This window comes from Canis lupus, chromosome 20 (genome assembly GCF_011100685.1).
Source record: "Canis lupus familiaris isolate Mischka breed German Shepherd chromosome 20, alternate assembly UU_Cfam_GSD_1.0, whole genome shotgun sequence".
In the NCBI taxonomy this organism is placed as follows: Eukaryota; Metazoa; Chordata; class Mammalia; order Carnivora; family Canidae; genus Canis; species Canis lupus.
Window position 1 is genome coordinate 19504125 of NC_049241.1, and position 21947 is coordinate 19526071.

The following is a 21947-nucleotide window of genomic DNA, read 5'->3' on the forward strand; positions in this document are numbered from 1 at the left end:
GAACCCTGACACTTTACCATCACCTATGTCACCGATATTCATAATAAAGATATAGCATTGAAGTTGGATTTCAGGACTGTGCTAAATTCAGGCACACCAGATAATAATCAGACACTCTAGGTGGTTTTACATTTGTATTGGAAGTTACTTCTGTGATAAATGGTAAAATGTTAAGCGTTACATTAGCTGCTAATGATTAGCATATAGAAATTTCAAGAAACAATTGTGCATAATTTCAAGCAAGTTAAAGCTCTCTTGAATTGAAATCATTCTTGGTTAAGGTGCTTATTCTGGCATGTCAAGTTGTTCTTTGGTTTTACTGTTTATTTTTAATTAAATCCACAAATTCATCCTGGATGGGTGTGGGTTTTATCTCCATAAGAAAAGATTAGTACATGCCAATATTCATTCACTTGTATCCCTTCCGTGGGGTTTCATATAGAAAGGATTTACTTAATGGTTCTTTACCTTATCACCAGTCGTTCAGCAGTGCCCACTGGGGACTGTTGCTCTTCATTAGACTTCTCTTACAAGAAATGTGCCAATAAATCTTAGGATTATGAATGTTCCTACAGATTTCAGACTAAAATGACTCTTTGTAAAGATACGAATGCTCCCTGTAACTATATGTATTGAGAAAACTGGCTAAAGAATTCTTTATCTGAATGTTAAAGTTGCGTGGGGGGGGGGGGGGGAGGTTATTGGTTTTTTTGTTTTGTTTTGTTTTTTTGTGGGGTTTTTTGCTTATTATATTTTCTTTATTTGTAATTTTTCTCCTACTGTTTTTTTAAAGGTAAACTTTTTAGAATAGTTTTATATTTCTAAAAAATTTTTGAACATGATATAGAGTTCCCAAATAACCCACATGCAGTTCTTCTATGATTAACATCTTACCTTGGTAGGTGTATTTGTCACCATTGATGAACCATTATTGACATATTATTATAAACTAAAGTCCTTAGTTTATTTAGGTTTTCCTAGTTTTTACCTAATGGCTTTTCCTATTCTGGGATACCACATTTTGTTTACAAAGAATTGGAATTCAAAGCAGTAGTGATTATTGCACATTTTGATTATCCAAGAGCTTCAATGCTTTTGAAAGGTAATGAAATATTGCAGAGATGCTAAGATACCTCAGGAGCTTAATACAATAAATATTTGAACCTCAAGAACCCAGACTTTGAAAATGATAGGTTTGGCATATTTGAGAATTTTTAGAAATTTGGAAAAAAGTTTAATTCATATCTTATTTGTACTTCCTACATGTACTGTAGGCATCGTAATTATGCTATTGTAATGAAAAAATAGAAGTTTGTAAATATTAAATATAGAGTGAACAAGGCTTTTATATTTTTATATATTTTATATATTTTCTCAAGGTAGAGATTAGAGGAGGAAGTATGCCTGTGAGTTCTTATAAAAAACATGAGAAGTTTCAGAGGTGAAATAGGCAGGCTCTGAACTGGAAAACACACAGCATTTTTTGGTACAAGGAGGCTTGCAGGCATCAAGCACATTTTGGAGCCGTGACTGAGTGGCTGTGTTAGGTTTGTCTCTGTCCTTACTCATTTTTGGTCCCAGGTACTTGGCGCCACACTTCTCAAATCCTTGGTTTTGGCTTGCTGGAGCCAGGGCTTTTTACAGTGTATAATTAGCTACTGTGTGAGCAAATTGGTATTTTCCTTCACCTCCTTGTTCTGAGGCATACTCACCTATCAGACGTCTTGGGAGGATGCTCGCAGGATCAGGTGAGTTCAGGTAGGCTTGATTTAGTCTGGTCTTGTAAACTAGTATTCTCAGCTTCACGTAGAATTGTCAAAGTGCTTGGATTGTCTTCATGTCTCATTCAGAGAAGAGGCTTACATTGATTAATGTGGCATATGTGTGGTTATCGCACTTGGAAAGTGCTCTGTTTAAGGAGAGCTTTGTCAAGAGCGTCCTTTGAATGGAGTCACAAGAAAGCTTTTTTAAAAAACTGTCAACTTCAAGTACAATTTCCTTTTTCTTCTGCCTATTATGATTGAAACCCAATCCTTGTTATAACATAATTATCTCCACCGAAGCCAGCAGGGAATCGCTGCCTTAATGTAAGGGGTGTGAAGTCCCCTAAATAAATAGAGGATTAATTACACTCACAGCATGTTGTGAAGGTGATGAGATTGATTGTGATCATTTCACTTGTCCCATTTCCTGCTCTGACTACTTTTCTGAATAAATAGAAGCTGGGAAAATAATAAATAGAGCTACCAAGTGTATTGTCAGGACTGGAGTGGGGAGCAGACCTGCTTAAGGTATGGTTCCAGATTTTAAGTGATATATGATATTTATTTTAGATCATTTTATCAGTGATTGTTCACTTACCATTCTCAATTTAAGCAGCTTTCCAGGAAATAATTTTTAACCAAAAAAAAAAAAAATTTTTTTAACAGAATGTTGAAAGAATTTGACAGACTATTTTAAATGAGTGGGTATCAACAAATTTCTGATTCATTTTTAAATGTTTTCACTTAGTGTGGCCTTTTGAAAGGTTTAAACTGAAGAAAATGTTAGCTGTTAAATGTTTGTATTGTCTTATAGAAGCCCTGTGCTTTTCTTAAACTTAATGATTAATTGGTACTTTTCATAAAGCACATCATGTTTTCTGTTTTTATTTTATGTTTGTCTTACCTCTTTCTGGATAAGTAAGTTTTTGTTATTGTTGTTTTTTTTTAAAGATTTATTTATTTATTCATGATAGACAGAGAGAGAGAGAGAGAGGCAGAGGCACAGGCAGAGGTAGAAGCAGGCTCTATGCCGGGAGCCCAATGCAGGACTCGATACCGGGACTCCAGGATTGCGCCCTGGGCCAAAGGCAGGCGCCAAACCGCTGAGCCACCCAGGGATCCCCCGAAGTAAGGTTTTAGAATGTTGTAAGATTGTGATTTTGATTAATACATTCATTCTCCAAAATTTTTATAGCAATGACCTCCAGAGTGAGGTGCACTTACCGCCTGGAGCACAGAGGACCATCTTTTTGTCATGGAAGAAGACTATAATAGGCATATCTGTTTATCTTAAAGAAATTAAGTTCATTAATATTTAACCTACAGATTGCTGGCAAAAATCATGTTTTGTGGGTCCCAGACATTTTTTTTTTTTTAGTGATGGGATGCTTGATCAGAAGTTGGGAGGAACAACCTTCCTTATTTCCAAAGAGAAACATCTATGTTTCTTCTGAATGATGACTAGGGAGGGTTTTCTTGTTTAATCCATTGGAAGTTAGGGCTTAGGGACTCTAGTTGGTCTCCGCCAGTTGCTTGAACTAAGTTGAAGACAGAAACTCACGTGCTGGAGCTTGAGATGCTTATACCAGATGTGAAGTGCTCATTCCCTGCTTTAGTTGTCTGTTGTGTTTGCCTGAGGGAGAAAAGGAAGCCTAACTTCTGAATGCAGAGTCTTTGTCAGGATGGCAGCACATATTTCCTCCAAGCACAAACAACTGAGCCTTATGTAGTCTTTGCTTTTGGGACTCTTGTGTTAATTTAAAACACTGAAGAACAAAAACCCACCTATCATTTTAAAAAGAAAAAAATGAAATTTGAAACAGATGATCATCTGTCTAGGAGTGGGATGTGATAGGGGTTTATTCTCAAGATATATGATTCCATGAAGAATGATTTTGTGCTTTCGTTGTTAATTACTGACTCAAGGACAAAAGGCCCAGAGAAACCTGGGCTGTAAGTGTTCTAAAGGGCAAAGGTCATGTTCAACTTGGTATCCCAGCACCTTAGCCAAAGGCATGCCGCTTAGTAATAACACTCTGTAAATGCTTATTGAACTGAAAATTTCCTTCCTAATTTAGCTAAAAGCTTCAATGACAAGAAGCAGCATTACCTTCTTTTTACACAGTACTCAGCCTGTCTCTTGTAGGACCTGTAGTGTGTGTCCTATTCTTCATATCCTAGCATAAAACAAGGATATATGCTCTGACTTACAGAGATGTTATGTATTAGGATAAATGATGAAGTTAACATGCTTGTTTACTTAGGTGAGTTGGAGGTGTGTAAGGGCCAGAGAATAGTGTATGGGTGTTTGAACGTGCAGGTGGATGAATGTTCAGCTCTCCTGCATGCCACCTATTTGTTGGTGTGCAACATGGGCCCAGAGTGTTGTACTGGGAATGCCAAGCACCTTCCCCAAGGAGTCAGGCTTTAGAATCGACCATCCCAGGGTCTGTATGCATCTGCTGTCCCCAAGTCTGGAGACATAGAGTGTGTAAGCTGATTGAGAAGGAAGAAGGTATTTCAGGCATCGGTTCCAAGATGTTGCCCAGACTCTCATCCTCAAATTACTCACATGACCAGGAGACATATTGAGTGATCTGTGATGTGACTGAAGGAAACAGGTATAGCTATTTGATTTCTTTTTTCTCATGGGGAGATACACCTGTGAAAATAGTTTTGTAGATCAATCCACTTCTATCTGAAATATTTATGTCTTTATTAATTATCAATACTTTATCAATTATTTATTAAAATATTGACTTATAATTATACATATTTCTGCTTTCTGTGACTCACTTGTTTTAAATGAATTTAGAGTCTGATTAAACCCAAAATTTATTGAGCACCTGGTATGGCCAGCATTGTACTCTGTGCTGGAGATAAGCAAGGTCAAGATTTCTGCATCAAGGAGCCCACTGTCTAGGAGGGTTAATGATGCTCTCCTATCATGGAAAGTCATAACTAGAAAGCTAAATGGAAAAAACAGCATATACAAAGCTGTATATGCTGAAGTGGGGAAATATTTATTTATTTATTTATTTATTTATTTATTTATTTATTTATTTGGGGGGGGGAATCATATTAAAACATATGGTCACAGAGCAAAAATCCTAGAAGGAAGCTCATTCATGTTAGTAAAAAATTATCTCTTTTTGATGGATTCATGGGCGTCTTTTCTATTTTATACTTATTAGTTAGCATATATTTTATTTTTCTCCCAGATACACATTTTAAGAAATTATGGGACTGTTACAAATGCTTGTTATTTTTTTCTTCCATCAAGTATAACAGTATATTATAGTATATTATAGATCTAAATTAAGTAGAGGCACCTAGGTGGCTCAGTGAGTTGAGCATACAACTCATGGTTTCAGCTCAGGTTATGATCTCACAGGTTGGGGACCCAAGCCCTGTGTCCAGCTCCCTGCTCAGCAGGGAGTCTGCTTAAGGCTGTCTCTCTCTCCCTCTCTCTATCCCTCCTGCCGCTTGCATGCATGTGCACTCTCTCTCTCGAATAAATAAATCTGAAAAAAAAAAAAAAAAAACTAAAATGAGTGCAGTGGCCTCACAAGGCTCAACTAAATAAAATAAATAAATGAAAAAGAAAACCTTCATGCCATGAGTGAAATGAAATAAACAGAATAATTAGATAATCCATCAGTGCTGGTTTGAGATCTCTCAGATATGAACCACTTTGCATTTAAGTCAAGTGGTAATTTGACATTATTTTCAAATCAAGAGTTTCTCTCAATGTTTCCATGTGCCATTGTATTTATGAAATTACACAGCAGGAAAAAGACCACCATTAGAAGTCTACTGTGCATGTGTCCTTAGTCTCATAAGAATATGTCAAGCAATAGAATATACTTCTGTTATAGCATATTTGCCCTTTGTTTAAGCTTTTGTTAGTCTTGCGGCAGATATGTAGCACAGATTTGTAGTTCTGTGGTGTGCTTTATTCATGAGAGAGTAGAGGGCAGAGGGAGAGGGAGACGCAGGCTCCCAGGAGAACAGGGAGCCCAATGTGGGACTCAGTCCCGGGACCCTGGAACCACAGCCTGAGCTGAAGGCAGATGCTTAACCAACTGAGCAACCCAGGTGGCCCTGTGATGTGCTCTAAATGACAGGAATGCAGTATGAAAGTGATGTTTGTTCTGAACATCTTGTTTTCTTCAGACTTGTTCTTGCCTATAACCCAGACCACATACATACCTAGAGTTGTTTTTTGTGGATGTCATTTTTTGCTACCTTCCTGGAACCCAGAGATATTCTTTGGAGCAAAGAAGAAAACACCTTTACACGTGTAGTATTAAGTACCCTTGTGCCATTCCAAGTAAGCTTACCAGCCAACTTAGATTTTATTTCTATCCTTAGAGTATCCTAATGCTTCAGGAAAACAAGAGTTTTATTTTTAGTTCTTATTGGGAGAAATTGCCTTCATTTTCAACTTAATGTTTAAAATTATAGTTGTCAGCATATGTCCTATATTCTTGTTTTAATGGACACAGCAGTTAAAAGGATTTCACTTATGAGCTGTGTAAGCTAAAGCTGTCTGAATAGAACTATTGGCAAAGGCTCTCCACTCTATTAAATGCTGGATTAATTATAAAAACCAAGCTTTAAAAACTGAAGAAGTTGCAAAGCTTGTATTCTGAACACAGCAGCACTACACATACTTATGTTTCAGAAGCTTTACTAAAATCCACGATTTCAGGTGAAATTCCAAATCTAAAATGTTCAGAAGATAAATACTGGATTTATATTAACCTTTTTATCAGAAAGATCCAGTCATGCTCCCAGTTTGTAAAAGAACATTTTGTTTTTGTTTTTAAACAAAAGCTACACAGATCTTATCATCATCTGTGTAGGGCAGTATAACATTTTTCCACGGATCATATTTTTTCAAGGTTCCCCTACCAGTCTAAGATGCGCTTTCCCCTTGAGGCTTGGGAGTGAGAAGTGATGCCACTTACTTACCTTGTTTCATATCTGTTGGGATCTTGTTACCCTACAGTGGTATCTAGAGGGGTTGTGTTGTGACTGCTTTAGGCTTGAGTATCTGTTCTTCCATCCATCCATTTGTGCAACACATAGTTATGATGTCCTACTATGTGCAGCATTCCATGAAGATTCTGAGCCTAGGAAAAACTAGACATGGCCCCCACCCTCAAGGAGCTTACAGTCTAAGGGATGAGAATTTTCATCCAATAATCACCTGTGCAGAAAGTGAAATCAAAACCTTGGAAAGTGCTGGAAAAGAAAAGATGGTGGCTGAAATAAAGAAGAAGGAGTCCATGTGTGGGACTTGGGGTAGGAGAGATAACGGCAATAGATAACACTCCTAGGTAGTGTTTGGAAGTTTAATTATTATCCTTGGAGCAGTGGGAAGCCAGTGAAGGATATGGGCCATATGATAGGGGAGGAAGATCCCTGGGGAAGTAATGTGAATTGCTTGGGGCTGGAGTGTACCCTGACCAGGGAAGTAGCCTGAGGAACTAGAATGGGTTGGGGAGAGAAGGAGGGGGCACAGGGGAGCGTGATGTCTGGGTTTATGGCCTGCACAGCTGCACAGATGAAGAGCCCTAATTAGCGTAAAGTGATTCTCAGGCTGTTGGCTTTTCTTAGAGATTCTTCTGTGTACAGAACTTAGCCTCTTTGTGGGTGATTCATACTTCAGTTCATAATTCAGGGTAAGGGTTTTTTTTTTCTTTATCTCTGTTATTGTTTCCTTTATTATTTAAAGGAATTCTTGGACTCACGTATCTGTGGAAGGTTACCTTTTGTGTACCTTTTTGTTTATAGAGTTATTTTCTTAAAATATTGTCATATGAAATATAAGCTAATACAAGAATGCATAGAATATATATGTACATTTTTTTTATATGTACATTTTAAAGAAAATTAACTGAACATGCATGTACCCACCATCAACCTTAAGACATAGATTATCAGGGGTGTGCCTGGCTGCCTCAGTCAGAAGAGCATGTGACTCTTGATCTCAAGGCCAGGAGTTCAAGTCCCATGTTGGATGTAGAGATTACAAAAAAAAAAAAAAAAAAGAGAAAAAAACTTTAAAAAGAGAAGAAAAGAGATAGATGACCTGACCAGTTTCCCAGAGGCTTCCTGAGGAATTGATCCCAATCATGTTCCCCCTCCTTGTGGTAACCACACCCTGAATTTTATGTTAATCATGACCTTGCTTTCTTTTATGGTTTTACCATCTATGATTACCCCAGTATGCGTTTTGCTGTTTCTCAACTATGTAAATGGAATCCTACTACGTGTGTGTTTTTCTCTTACTTGCCTCTTTGACATACATTTTTTCTTTTTCTTAGGTTTATCCATGAGGATATGTAGTGGTATAGTTTATTATTTTTTTCCTACTGTGTACTTTCTCATTGTCTGGTTATATTGCAGTGAGTTTATCTACTGTTCTCTAGATAGTTTGTTGGTAAATGGCTTCTTTCCAGTGTGGGTTCTTAGGAAAATATTGCTCTGAACATCTTAGTGTATGCTTCATGGTACACTTGTGTATATTTTTTAAATAAGCTCTATACCTGGGAATGGATTTGCTAGGATTTAGGGGATGGATGTAGGTGAGACTGTACTAGGTGATATCTAACAATTTTCCAAGATGGTGGTATCAGTTTATTTCTCTCTCTCTCTCACACACACACACACACACACACACACACACACACACACACCAGTGAATGAGAGCAGAGTATGAGAACTTCCCTAGTTGAACCTCAACGTCAGCACTTGTTCAGATTTTAATGTTTGACAATCTGCAAGGGTGTTGAAAGAGTTCCTTTTGTCATTTCCATTTTCAATTTTTTTGAGAACTAATGAAGCTAAGCATCTCTTCATGTGTTTATGAGCCATGCGTGTTCCCTCTTCTGTGAGACGTCTGTCTGTGGTATTGCCTATCGCTCATTAGTGCTCTCTTTTTCTTTTTGATTTTCAGGATTCTTCTGGTATTCTGGATACTAGTCCTTTATTGGTTAAATATGTTGCAAATATTTTCTCCCAGTTTGTAGTTTATCTTTTAGGTTCCTTGTAGTGTCTTCATAAACAGAAGTTTTTAATTTTAATGTTGTAGAATTTATCAGTATGTTCTTCAGAGACATGCTTTTTGTTTCTCATTTAAGAAACTTTTTATGATGTGGATGTCATAAAGATATTCTCATAGAGTGTCTTCTAAAATTTTTATTCTTTTGCATTTAGCATCTAAGTCTTTGGTCCACCTGGAACTGATTTGGTGTATTTTATGAGACAGAGGATCCAGTTTCATTTTTTCTCATATGGATCACCTTACCCCAGCTTCATTTATTAAATAGTCCATCCTTGCCTCATGCATCCTGCAGCGCTCATTCTGCCATACATCAAGTTTACATATATACTCGGATCTGTTTCTGGGTTGTCCGTTCAGTTCCACTGCTTTAGTTGTCTGTCATGAACGGATACCATACATTCTTAATTACTGTGGCTTTCTATCTTAGAATCAGCTTGTCAAGTTCCATGAAAAACATTTTGATTGGAATTACTTTGAATCTATTAATCTGTTTGGGGAGACCGAAACATTTAGTCTTCTTCCATAACAGGGTATAACTCTGTATTTAAGTTGTCTTTGGTAGCTTTCAATAAAATTTTATCATATTTTCTTTAAAACCTTTGTGCATCTTTTGTTGGAATTACTGCTTTATAGTTTGTGTCACTGGTTAAATGATAATTTTTTTAAGTGACTTGCAAACTAAGGCATATAGAAATGTTAATTTCACATTTTTATATCTATTTCTGTGTCCAGCTATCTTACTAAACTCTGTTAACTATTATGCATAGGTTCTCTCCTGTTTTCTGTACAGGCAGTAGCAACACAAATTTTGGTTTCTTCTTTTTCAGTCTTTATATTCTTTCTTTTTCTTCATTCTTCATTTTACGTGTCCCGGCCACACCCTCCAGCACAGTGCTGAATAGGTGATAGTGGTAATATACTTCCTGTTTTGTTCTTTATCTTAAAGAAAATACTTGTGATGTTGTTTGCAGGCTTTAGTAGATAGCCTTTATCAAGTTAAGGAAAGTTCCCATTATTCTTAGTTTGCAAAGAGCTTTTGATCCTAAATGGTCATGAATTTTGTTGCATGTTTTCCCTCCTCTTTTGAAATGCCTCTTAAGGTTTTTCTTCTTTAATGTATTAGTGTAATGAATGGCATTTATGAAATTTCTAACTTAAGTTAGGCCTTGCATTCCTGGGACAAACCCATCTTGATTGTGATGTATTATTTAAATATGATTCTGGATTTGATTTGCTATGTTTGTGTATTGTGCACACCAAGAAAGAGAGATGGAGAGAGAAGGAGGGATGGAGGAGGAAGGAAGAGAGTGGAAGGAGGAGAAAGGGATTTGGCACATACTTTTCCATTCTTATAATCTTGTTTCCTTCTTTGTTCTCTGAGATAATTTCTGTAACTTGTAATGATCTTTCTTGATTCTTCAGTAAAATTTACCAAAAAAGCCATCTTGACTATATTCTTTTTGAGAAGATTTCTAACTATTCAATCACATTTTCCAATTTTAGAACTTTTCTGGTTCTGTTTCTCTTTAGTTGGTTTTGATAGGTTGTATTTTCTAGAAATTTGTCCACTTCATCTAAATTTTGAAAACTGGGATCCCTGGGTGGCGCAGCGGTTTGGCGCCTGCCTTTGGCCCAGGGCGCAATCCTGGAGACCCAAGATCGAATCCCACGTCGGGCTCCCGGTGCATGGAGCCTGCTTCTCCCTCTGCCTGTGTCTCTGCCTCTCTCTCTCTCTCTCTCTCTCTGTGACTATCATAAATTAAATAAATAAATAAATAAATAAATAAATAAATAAATAAATTTTGAAAACTATCTAACATAGTTATTCATATTTTCTCTCCCATTTTCTCTATAGCATCTGTACATTGTCTTACTGTAATAGTATATTGTATCTTATTATAATATTTGTGTTTTCACTCTTTTTTATTAATCTTGCATGGGAGTTTATTTGTTTAGTTTATCAAAGCACCAATATTTGCTCTTTTGGTCTTCTAGTTTTGTTTGTCTTCTTTTGCATTACTTTTTGCTTTTTATCTGTATCATTTTGTTCCTTCCATTTTGGGGTGTTTGTTAGGCTCCCCCCCCCCCCCCGCCCCGACTTCCTATCTGGATGCTTACAAATTCATTAACTTTGAGCCTTCATTTAAGCCTATTTGTTTTCCTGCAGGTGTCTGCTTTGTGTGCGTCTCACAAGTTTTGAAATAAACTGAATTTTCATTATTACTCCATTCCTGATATTTTCTGATTTTACTCATGAAATGTGGATAAGTGTGTTCTCCTTTCCACATGTATGTTTTTTTTTTCCCACACCTATGGGTTTTTAATAGTGATATCTTTGTTACCAATTTCTAACGTCCTTGTATTTCTGTCAGAGAATTTTACCATTCTTTTGAAATTTGTCGAGATTAATTTTATGTCTTGTATGTAGTCATTTTCATTAATTGTAAAGTTTGAAAATAATGTGTATCTTCTAATTGTTAGCTTCTGTGTTCTGTGTACATTGGATGGAACTTGTCAGTTGAGCAACTTAAACTTTTTATATCCTTGTTGATATGTCTGTTTCATGTGTCAGTTTTTTCACTGAAAGAGTTCTGTCAGAATCTCCTACTATGTTACTGAGCGTGTCACTTTCTTCCTGTAGACTGATAGTCAATTTTTACTTTATATTTTGAGGCATACTATTCATTGTTACTAGTTTATAATTGTTACGTCTCCCTGGTGAATTGAAATCTTTGTTACATAGTGGCCTTCTTTATCAATAATATTTTTTTGCCTTCATTTATTTTGTCTGATATTAATATGGAGATCCCAGCTTTCTTTTGGTTAGTATTTGCCTGGCCTATCTTCTTTCTGTCCTTAGAGGAATTAATTTTTCTAGACATACTTCAATAAACTTATGGTGACTAGTTTCAGATTCAGAGATAATTACAAAATCTTGTCTTTTATATGGGAAAAATGTACTCTGAACATATGATGTAAAGCTGTGATGGATCAGTAATTTGAGAACCAGTCGTGACTTTAGATGTTTTGGGGTTTCTTGGTCTTATTGTTAGGCACATTGACATGTCTGGGTTCCCTGATGTACAAGTGTCTGTCTTGGACTCCCCAGGCCACAGTGAATCAGTCTTGAAGTCCTTTTAATGCTTCCTATACAATGTCTTTCATTTAAATTCCTCTTTTTGGTCTTACTCTTTTCCTTTAATTCAGGCCTATAGTTTCTCATTGTTGCCAGTGTTCCGTCTGTTCTCTTTGCCACCAGAATCAATTCCCCTTCTGGTTTTCTCCTGTAGTTATGCCGATCTAATCATTGTGAAATGCAGTTTTGATCAGGGCTGTCCTCAGAAGTTCTCGGTGATTTCCCCTTGCCAACAGGATAAAAGCCTGAGTGCCTGAGCTGGGTTCAGAGCCCAAGCTCTAGATCTTCTTCCTAATCTTTTATACTTCATCCCTCACTCCTGCTGACCGGGCTCCCTGGCTCTCTCCTGCCAAACAGATACACTAACCATTTCCCAAGTTTGCCGTAAACTTCTTTTCCTTGCCTTTATTTATCCCATTTTCTCTGTCATCAGAAATACTGCATTTTGCCTGAACCTTTTTCTCCTGACCCCCACAAAGTCATCTATCCATTGAAAGGCTTTTCATGGTGATGATCACCTTTCATTCCATCTCTTAGAGAATTGAAATGCCTGGCAGAGTCTTCCTTATTTGCAAGGCCTTATTTGGTGAATCACTTCTCCCCGTGTGTTGCCGCTCGGTGATTCCTGAGCCTTGTTACAAAGAGCTCCAGTGCCTCGGAATTCTCTAGTGAGTGAGAGAGCCCATTCTACTCTGAAGCACTGTAGATTGGTTAAAAGTCCTTGAAGATACCTGCTTCCTTCACGTTAGTTTTAGTTCCAAACCCATATAGAATAAGTCCATTCTCTCTCCATATGTGTCTTCAGCTATTTAGAGCATCACTAGTCTTTCCCTTTTAAGGCTTTCCAGATGCACCTTTTTCATCTTGAAGTTATTCTTAGAGGTCCAAACTCTTCAAATCTTTGGCCTTCCTGGTCTGTCTTGAGGCAAACTCTACTTTGTTGGTATTGCCCTCGATCCCACTCTTTGGCCAGTGTCCTTTTTTAAGTATCCTTCAGGCTGAACACAATACTGCAGGTTTGGCCAGAAAGTAGAGAGGAACTTTTGAGCTGTTGTTTTCGGGGTTTCTCGTGAACATTCCTGTGTTCATGTAGTCTGGGAGCTCATCTACTTATTGATCGAAATCTCAGCACACTATTCTTAGTTTGCCAGTAGCCCAAACCCCTTAACATTTTAGCCTTAGACATTGTTTAATGCTGCTTCTGTGTTAGTGGTTGAAAAACTTTCCATTTGTCCTTTTTCACGTGCACCTTTTTGGATTTGGTTGATTCCATCTACCTGTTTCGGTCTTTTTTGGAACCAGAATCTGCCATCTGTTGTAACACTGTAAACTTGACTCTTGAGATCCCTTCAGCAATCCTTTTCGGGGCACTTACTGTGTGCTGGGCACAAGGCAAAGCCCTGGGGAATTGAAGAGGCATTAGATAGGGCTTCTCCCCTTAAGGAATCAGGACAAAGATTTTCTGCTTTCACCTAAGACAGTGAAGGAGATACTCAACTAGGAAGTCTGGTCACAACTTGGTGCTCTAACACCACGTATTTTCTTTCAGCTTAAAATTGGTCTCCCCTGTAAGATCAAATGTGAATCCAGTCAGCTTTATAATCATCCGTCCTGTGTTCTATGTTCTGCCCATAAAGAAGCCAGAGGAGATTGTGATATGCCGTCCTGAAACCCAGGCGCCTTCTCTGCACAGGGCTCTCAGCCTCAGGCCAGTTTGGGGGGATGGCATCTGTTCTCATGCACCCATGCCCACGCCTCAGCCTACCTTTTCACCTCTTAACTGCCTGCTGTTCATAGATTTTAGGTTCACTATCTTTGGTTTCATCACTTTCCTTTTTTACCTTTTGGAAGTTAAACAGGATATAGTTGCCTCTTTTCTGTCTTCTCCGTGGATGTTGAAGGCTAGAAACAGCGTTCTGATTCCATCACTAATTATTTTTTCTGTGATTAGTAAACTATCTTTTCTTAAAAAAAAAGAAAAAAGATTTTATTTATGAGAGAGACAGAGAAATAGCACATGAGCAAGGGGGAAGAGGGAGAGGAAGAAGCAGACTCCCCACTGAGTGCGGAGCCCAACACAGGGCTTGATTCCAGGACCTGAGATCATGATCTGAGCCGAAGGCAGACACTTAACCAGCTGAGCCATCCAGGCACTCCAGCAAACTATCTTTTCAATTCTTGTAATCAGTGTCCCAGGTTTTGCCTTCCATAATAACAGTTGTCATTTTACAGTTCTTCCTGGGCATTTTTCTCTTCTCTTCATTCTCAGTTTATCAAACAGACCGACAGCCCTTGGTCAAACGGACAGAGAAGCAAATTCCTTAGAACTTCTGAGATACAGTCTGACTCAAGCCAGGCCCTGATCATCTTAAGCCACGGTCCACAAAGCCAAATCCTGCTTTTAATTGGAGAAGGCTGATGTTAGAAAGTTGTCCCTGGCCATGAGGAATGTAGAGAGACTATAGAGTATCATGGTTAAGAGTATGGGAGCCAGCTGGCTGACTTCACCTCTCTGCTGTGCCTGTATGGCCTTGGACAACTCATTTTAAATTCTCTCTTCTTCAGCTATTCATAGAATACAGCGAGTTAGTTGAGGAGACACATGCAGTGTGATTAGAGCATGTTAACACAGAGTAAGTAGTCAATGAATGGTTTGTAAACAACAAAGTACCAGTGATGCAATGCTTGCTTAACAATAACACGGGCTGAATTAGGCAACCACTCTGTAATAATAGTAGCTGACTGCATGTCAGGCATTGTGCTGAGTGCTTTACAGTCATCATCTCTCTTCATTGTACGGGTGCTATGTAAATTTGGGTTATGTTCCCGTTTTATGATAGCCCCAGGTTACATATATGGAAACTGAGGCTCCGACAGATGAGATAACCCAGGCCTGTTTGTCTTCAGAGCCTGAGCTCTTAGCCACCTTGCTGTAGTCAATCGGTTCCTGTCATCTTCCAGAGTGTGTGACACCACACTACCTCCTTGAACACTGTATACATTCTGTTGACAAAGTACAACAGCCAGTGGTATGCTCCTAAGAAAGAATCAGGATCTAGGGATGGGGGACTTGGTGTAGTCTATGAGGCTTGGGAAGTAGGGTATCGTGCTGGGAATTAATGGCAGGTGGAGTCTGGCTGGGCACAGAGAAGGGAGGGGGATATGCTAGGCAGGGACACAACTGGACACAGATCTCCAAAGTTACAGTAGTGTGCTGGGTGTGGAAGCAGAGATGAACTGGTCACACTGGTGCGGCAGGTACGGGTAGGGTGTCCAGAATATGGTAGAGAATAGGGGAGGTGCAGCTAAGTCTGAGTTAGCTAAGAGTTCACTCCACTGGCCCTTGGGTCACATGTGGTTCTCAGTGAGTTTTTAAAAACTTTGAATTGGTTGTCAGCACTTAAAAATTGGAAGATTTTATGTAAAAGTCTGGATTTATAGCTGCTCTGGAAATACCGGAAGTTCTGGCAGTTGCTGGGCCCCCATCCCCACATGGTAACAGTTGGCTAGAGCCGAGGCCAGCTGTCTGCATTATTTGAGACAAGTGCTCTCTGCTGTGGCACAGACCCCCACTCCCTTCCTCCCCACTAGACTCCCATCTGCATGGCTTGGGAGGGCAGCAGAATTGGTGACCTCAGCTAAACGGACAAGGGGTCTGATTCTGGACCAGGAGTTTCTTGTACTTGCCTCCTGCCAAACTGCAAGCTCCATGCAAGCAGGAGCTATGCTTACATGGCTTGTGCCCCTGCTTTACTGCTAGGGCTAGCAAAATGCCCAGCCAACAGCAGGCACTCGATAACCATGGCACCTGGATGGCAGCAGTGACCACGTTATAGTGGGATCAATTTTGGAAGCTGTTGCTGGCCTCTAGAATGCTGAGGAGAAAACAGACTGTATGGTTCATTTTGAGCACTCTTTTTTTTTTTTTTTTAAAGATTTTATTTATTAGAGAGGGAGAGGATGAGCAAGAGAGAGAGCAAAAGCCAGGGGGAGAGGCAGAGGGAGAGAGAGAGAAAGAAGCAGACTCCTCGCTGAGCAGGGAGCCCGACGTGGGGCACGATCCTAGGACCTTAAGATCACAACGTGAGCAGAAGGCAGATCCTTATCATACTGAGCCACCCAGCCACCCCTTGAGCCCTGTTTTTAAGGCAAACTGGATGACCAGTAAGTAGCAAATAGGCTGCTTATAAAAGAACAATCTGTAGGTGTGTCAGGGAAAACTGCTGGTGATGAACTGTTCTGTTTCCAGCCCCTCTCCCCGACGGGGATGGCTAGCTACCCTGTTGTTTTCTTCCGTGGACACCCACGAAACAATAGGAATGCATAAGTAAGGCTCATGCCACATACTTAGTTGCCTCACTCAGCAGGATCATGGCATGACGGAGATCACAGCCAGAGCTCCAGGGTCTGTGTGGTTTCACAAAAACCTGTAAAACCGAATTGCTTTTAACTAGGGATATGATCTTTCTTCCTGGCCGCTGATGGTACCTCTTGCCGCGGTTTTAGCCTGTGTTCTTATTTTGTTTATTTATTTACTTGCCTTTCTTCTGCACTTGGTATTCCTCGGGGCTCTGCGTGAAAGCACCTTGCTGTTGGGAGCACTAGGAAAGAAGAAAGTCAAACTGTCTCTCCCCTCGGGCTCCAGCTCTGGCAAATCAAAGCCAAGCAGAGGCAGCTCTTCGCTGCCTGCAGCAGGGTCAGTGATTTGTGTAATGTTTTCCCTGTCAGCTTATCTCTGCTGAATTCTGGTGTTTTTGAGGAAGGGAATGAAGAGAGCTGCCTTTTTCGGCAGGTGGGACCTGCAGCTGGGATCAAAGCCCAGAGTCGGGGCTCCTGCCGACAGCAGACCCTGTTTTTTTGTAAACTGCACGTGGTAGGGCTGGATTTGTCTCTGTGGAGTGAGGTGGCTCCAAGAAAAACCAGCACAGATGCCCTGAGAATGAATGAAAGCAGAGAAGCATTTCTATCTCGCCCCATGCGGGGAGCGTTTGATAACATCATTGGAATCAAACCATAATTAGGCTTTTGCAACCAGTTCATGTAGGAACATGAAATGCTGTTCAGCCAACAGGTTTGGTTCTAACAACCATCTGACTGGCGGTTTAAGTTGTACTGTGTATCCCTATATTTAGTCAAATACTATCTTTGAGCCACTTTTTCATTCTTATTTTTAGTAATCAGTAATTTTGCTAGGTAGTAATTTGGGTCTGATTGGGACACTTTGGCAACTCTTCAGTTCTAATTATAGAAGACTTTTTGCTTATATGTCTTGATGATAAAGTGAATATAGGATTTTAAAGAGCTGGCCAACCAACTAGTAGTTGAGTCCTAATTTTTGAGAATCATGGTTACCACCTTAAAATGTGGAACAAATTCTAGTTCCCGTCCTGATAAAACTACTCCAGGGGACTTAATTTGCTTAACTGTTTTGACAAGGATTGGATCCCACGCCATAGGAAAGATTCTTTAGTGGTTCTACTGGCAGGTGTCCCCTTCTGGCCTCTTGTGTCATGTCATAAATAAGCTCTGATTACCCAGATGGTATCACTACTTCAGTGTGAGCCAGGACATAGTGGGTCCGCACATCAGAAACTCTGGCCTTCCCTGGGGTTAACTCTCTGTCATTAGACACATGTTTGCTCCTGAGCACCAGTGAAAATAACAGACAGTTGCACAGAGTTGTTTATTAGTTCATGTGACTGGGGAGAGGATCAGATGGGTTCATGCATATGGAAGCCATTGGAAAACCCTCCAATCTAGTGCCAGTGTGGAATATCAGTCAGTACTCAAGGTTGCCATTAGCTCTGTGGCCCTAGCTATGTCTGGCCTCATCTTTGTCAGAGAAAATTAGGGCTTTAGATTAGATCTGTGTGGTCCAGTTTTGTGTTCATAGCTGCATGAGGCTATTTTAATTTAATTACTTAAAATTAAATAAAATATAAGATTCAGTTCCTCAGTCACATTGGCAACATTTCAAGTGCTCAGTAGCCATGGTGACTGGGGGCTACTCTATTGGACAGCACATATATAGAACTTTCCCGTCATTATGTAAGGCTACACTGGACAACCTTAGACTCTCTTTTCTCTAAGGTATTTTCTGATCTGAGATTGTGGAGATTTCAGCAAAGTGGCTTGCCTGTTCCTTTAAAAGAATTAATTTATGTCTCTAACGCCATCTCTGCCTACCCATAATGGGAGCTGAAATCTGTACTCCTTGTTGCCCTGGTGGCTGAGGATGAGACCTTCCTATGTCATCTTATTGGGATAAGTTAGTTGTAGAACAATAGATTTTTGAGCTGTCAAATAGTTACATCTAGTTTAAATTTGTAAAATGAAGTATTACAAATTCTGGCCAAGCCAGAATTTTTCTCCTTTTTTGCTAAATCTCTGGATCTTTTTTTTTTAGAAACAAGGTGACCTATTAATTCTCCTGAACATGGGACAGTTAGATTGGGTCTCAGGCTCAGGTGGATAAAAGGTACGAGAAGGAGTAGTGAAGGCATGCATACATGATGTGAAGATTAGAATAACTGTGTGGAAATTGGTATCCAGGTGGCCTTCATCTAGGAGCAGAGGGTAGATGTGATTGTTGTAGTGAGCTTAATAGACTAGAGATTCAAGCCCAGAAGAAATGAAATAGGTGAAAAGCAAGAATAAAACTAAGTCCCACAGTTTATGCTATTCAAATATATTGATCCCTTTTGTCACCTTTCAGTGAGGCCTTCCTGAAGAGCTCGTAAAAATTGAACATCCCCTGCCCCTAGTGCTCCTGGGCCACCTTTTTAGCTGGTCTTTCCCATAGTACTTATACCATCTGGCACATTCTGTATTTTACTTACTTTGTGTTTATTGTCTGTCTTTTCCTATGAAAAATATAAGTTCCACGAGCACAAGGATTCTTGTCTGTTTTGTTCAGTGCTTGGGCACATTAGTACTTTCAAGGAATACTGAATGAATGAATGAAAAAAATAGATTGAGAAAGAAAATGTTTCTGAGAATGAGCCTCAGGATCAAGAGAGGCCAAGGTGATGACTTCTGAGCCAAAAAGGCCATTAGAGTAGGGCTGCTTGCACCGTTTTACCTGGAGTCAACGTTGGTGAATGAATGCTGTTTGAAGGTTATGTTTGTGCTTTGGGTGATGGAGGGCTGGCTCATAGTGAGGCTCCCCTTTACAGAATGTGTGAAGTGATAGCAAATGTGTAGCCCTCCAGAACTGACCCAGAAATAAAAGAATCTCACACTACTCCCATCCCTTTTAGATGTTTGATTAGATTGAGTCAGCAACATTAGGAGCCATAGAAGCGTAAGGCGGTGCTAATAATCATTTGGACATAGTCACAACTCTCTGGAGTAGTGCTCATCAAACTTCATCCAGATCCCCTGTGGAGCTTGTTAAAATACAGATTCTGGGGATCCCTGGGTGGCGCAGTGGTTTAGCGCCTGCCTTTGGCCCAGGGCGCGATCCTGGAGACCCGGGATCGAATCCCATATCGGGCTCCTGGTGCATGGAGCCTGCTTCTCCCTCTGCCTATGTCTCTGCGCCTCTCTCTCTCTCTGTGTGTGACTATCATAAATAAATAAAAATTAAAAAAAAAAATACAGATTCTGATACAGAGATCTGTGGTGGGGCCTCAGATCCTGCAGTTCTAACAAGTGCTGAATGCTGCTGCTCTGCTGGTCCAGGCATTACTTTTGAAGTACCAAGGCTTTATTAAGGAGAGAAATTAATATTAGTCATTGTTATCAGTTGCCTTTATTAAAAATACTTTAAAATGCCCCTTGAATAGGCTAGAAACCATCATTTCAGGATGTTCTAATAGAGGCTTTTGCTTTAGTTGAAGTAGTCTTTGAGATAGCATAAGCAAGCCTCAAGAAAACCAGCCTTTCCCAATTTTGATTTTCTGTAGTTGAACACTTGTCAGCACTTTTGTTAGGAATGGCTTTCAATTCCAAGGCTTCTTAAGGCAGTTGTTGAAAACCCCAAGTCTTAGCAGACTTTTGCATTGATTTCTTACATGTGAGAGGTGGTTGCACCCAGTATGGGTGTGTATATGTGCTAAGCTACGGATCAAGTTGGTCTCATAGGGGTCTGGATTCTAATTAGAAGTCTGTTTGTATAGTCCAAAGAAGCTGGCAGCACTTGATTCTCTGAAGGTTCACTATGCCTTTATTTTTTAAAATATTTTATTTATTTATGTGACACAGAGAGAATACAAGCCAGGAGAATGGCAGGCAGAGGGAGAAACAGGCTTCCTGAGGAGCCAGGAGCCCGATGCAGGGCTCAATCCCAGGACCCTGGGATGGAGCCCGATGCAGGGCTCAATCCCAGGACCCTGGGATCATGACCTGAGCCGAAGGTAGATGCTTAATCAACTGAGCCACCCAGGCTGCCCTTCACTATGCCTTTAAAAGAATTACTGTCCGGGAAGATTTTTATTTTAAGATTTATTTATTTATTTTAGAGAGAGAGGTCGGGGAGGGGCAGAGGAGGAGGGAGAAAAATCCTCAAGCAGACTCCCTGCTGAGCCTAGAGCCCCATGTGGGGCTCCGTCTCAGGACCCTGAGTACATAACCTGAGCTGAAATCAAGAGTTGGATGCTTAACCAGCCACCCAGGTGCTCCCATCCTGGAAGAGTTAATGAGGGGAAAAAAGGACCATGCAAAACTACAGACATTTCAGAATTTGAGTTTGAGAGTCAAGGTCCCTTATAAATAAATGATCTTATGTGCCTCTCTCTTTCCTGTCACATTTTAAGATAGAGTACAGTTGAACAGCATGGAGGGTAGAGCTGCTAAGTCTCCCCCCCCCCCACCCCTGCCTCACTCCTTGCCTCTATCTCCATGTAGTCAAAAATCTACATATAACTTTTGACTCTACCAAAACTTAATTACTAATAGCCTACTATTGACCAGAAGCCTTACTAATAACTTCAGCAATCAATTAAACATATTTTGTATGTTATATATATATATATTATACACTGTATTCTTACAAACAAGTAAACTAGAGGGAAATAAAATGTTACTAAGAAAATGATAAGAGAAAATACCCTTACAGCATTATATTGTATTTACTGAGAAAAATCTGCATGTTGGTGAGTCTGAGGAGTTCAAAACTGTGTTGTTCAAGGGTCATTTGTATTTAGTCCTTGTGGAATTTTGTCCATCTGTCTTGCAGTCCAAGGATATAGCCATGGACTTAACGACACTGTTGGTCTTGTACTATGATTCTTTGGTTCCTGTGTCACCAAAACCTTCCCACTTCTCTCACTTGGACTGCTCTCACGGGCCTTAAGAATGTTTGAGTGTAGGTTATTACCCTTTTTGTAGGAAATGTTCTCTGCTCTTGCCCCTTCTCTTTACTGTACTACCCTGAAATGGCTGTCCTTGGCTAGTACTGAATTACAGTTGATTCTCATTATTTACAGTAGTTATGTTCTGTAAAGTTGCTGCAAACACTGACTTGGCAAACTCAACCATTGCTCCTAGGGGATATACAAGGTTAGATTCCTTTGGGCCTCTGGTCACAACATCTTCATCAAACAGTATCCACCTTTATTCTGTGTTTCTGTTTAAAGGCACCTTATTAATATGTATTGTTGATTGATTCACAGCATTGTAACTCAAGCATAAACAAAGCTTATCTAACACAAATACTTTCTTTTATAAGACACACTATAGCCTTCGAGCATTTAAGAATACTAAAGGGGTGCTTGGATGGAGCAGTCGGTTGAGCATGCAACCCTTAGTTTTGGCTCAGGTCCTGATCTTGGGGTCGTGAAATCAAGCCCTGCATCACACTCCACACTCAGCATGGAGTCTGCTTAGGATTCTCCCTCTCTTCCTGCTTGTCCCCACCATGCTTCCTTATGTGTGTGTGCTCTTTCTCTCTCTCTCTCTCAAATAAATAAATCTTTAAAAAATTCCAGTAAGTAATTTGATGGTAAGTTCAAGACCATTTTAAACAGCAAAA

At 39.7% G+C, this 21947-nt stretch overlaps 1 protein-coding gene across 1 annotated transcript in view; it reads left to right on the forward strand.

Annotated features, from left to right (window-relative positions):
- SHQ1 (SHQ1, H/ACA ribonucleoprotein assembly factor) overlaps positions 1 to 21947 on the forward strand; it is a 102030-nt gene that overhangs the window by 63752 nt on the left and 16331 nt on the right. The window lies entirely within an intron of this gene.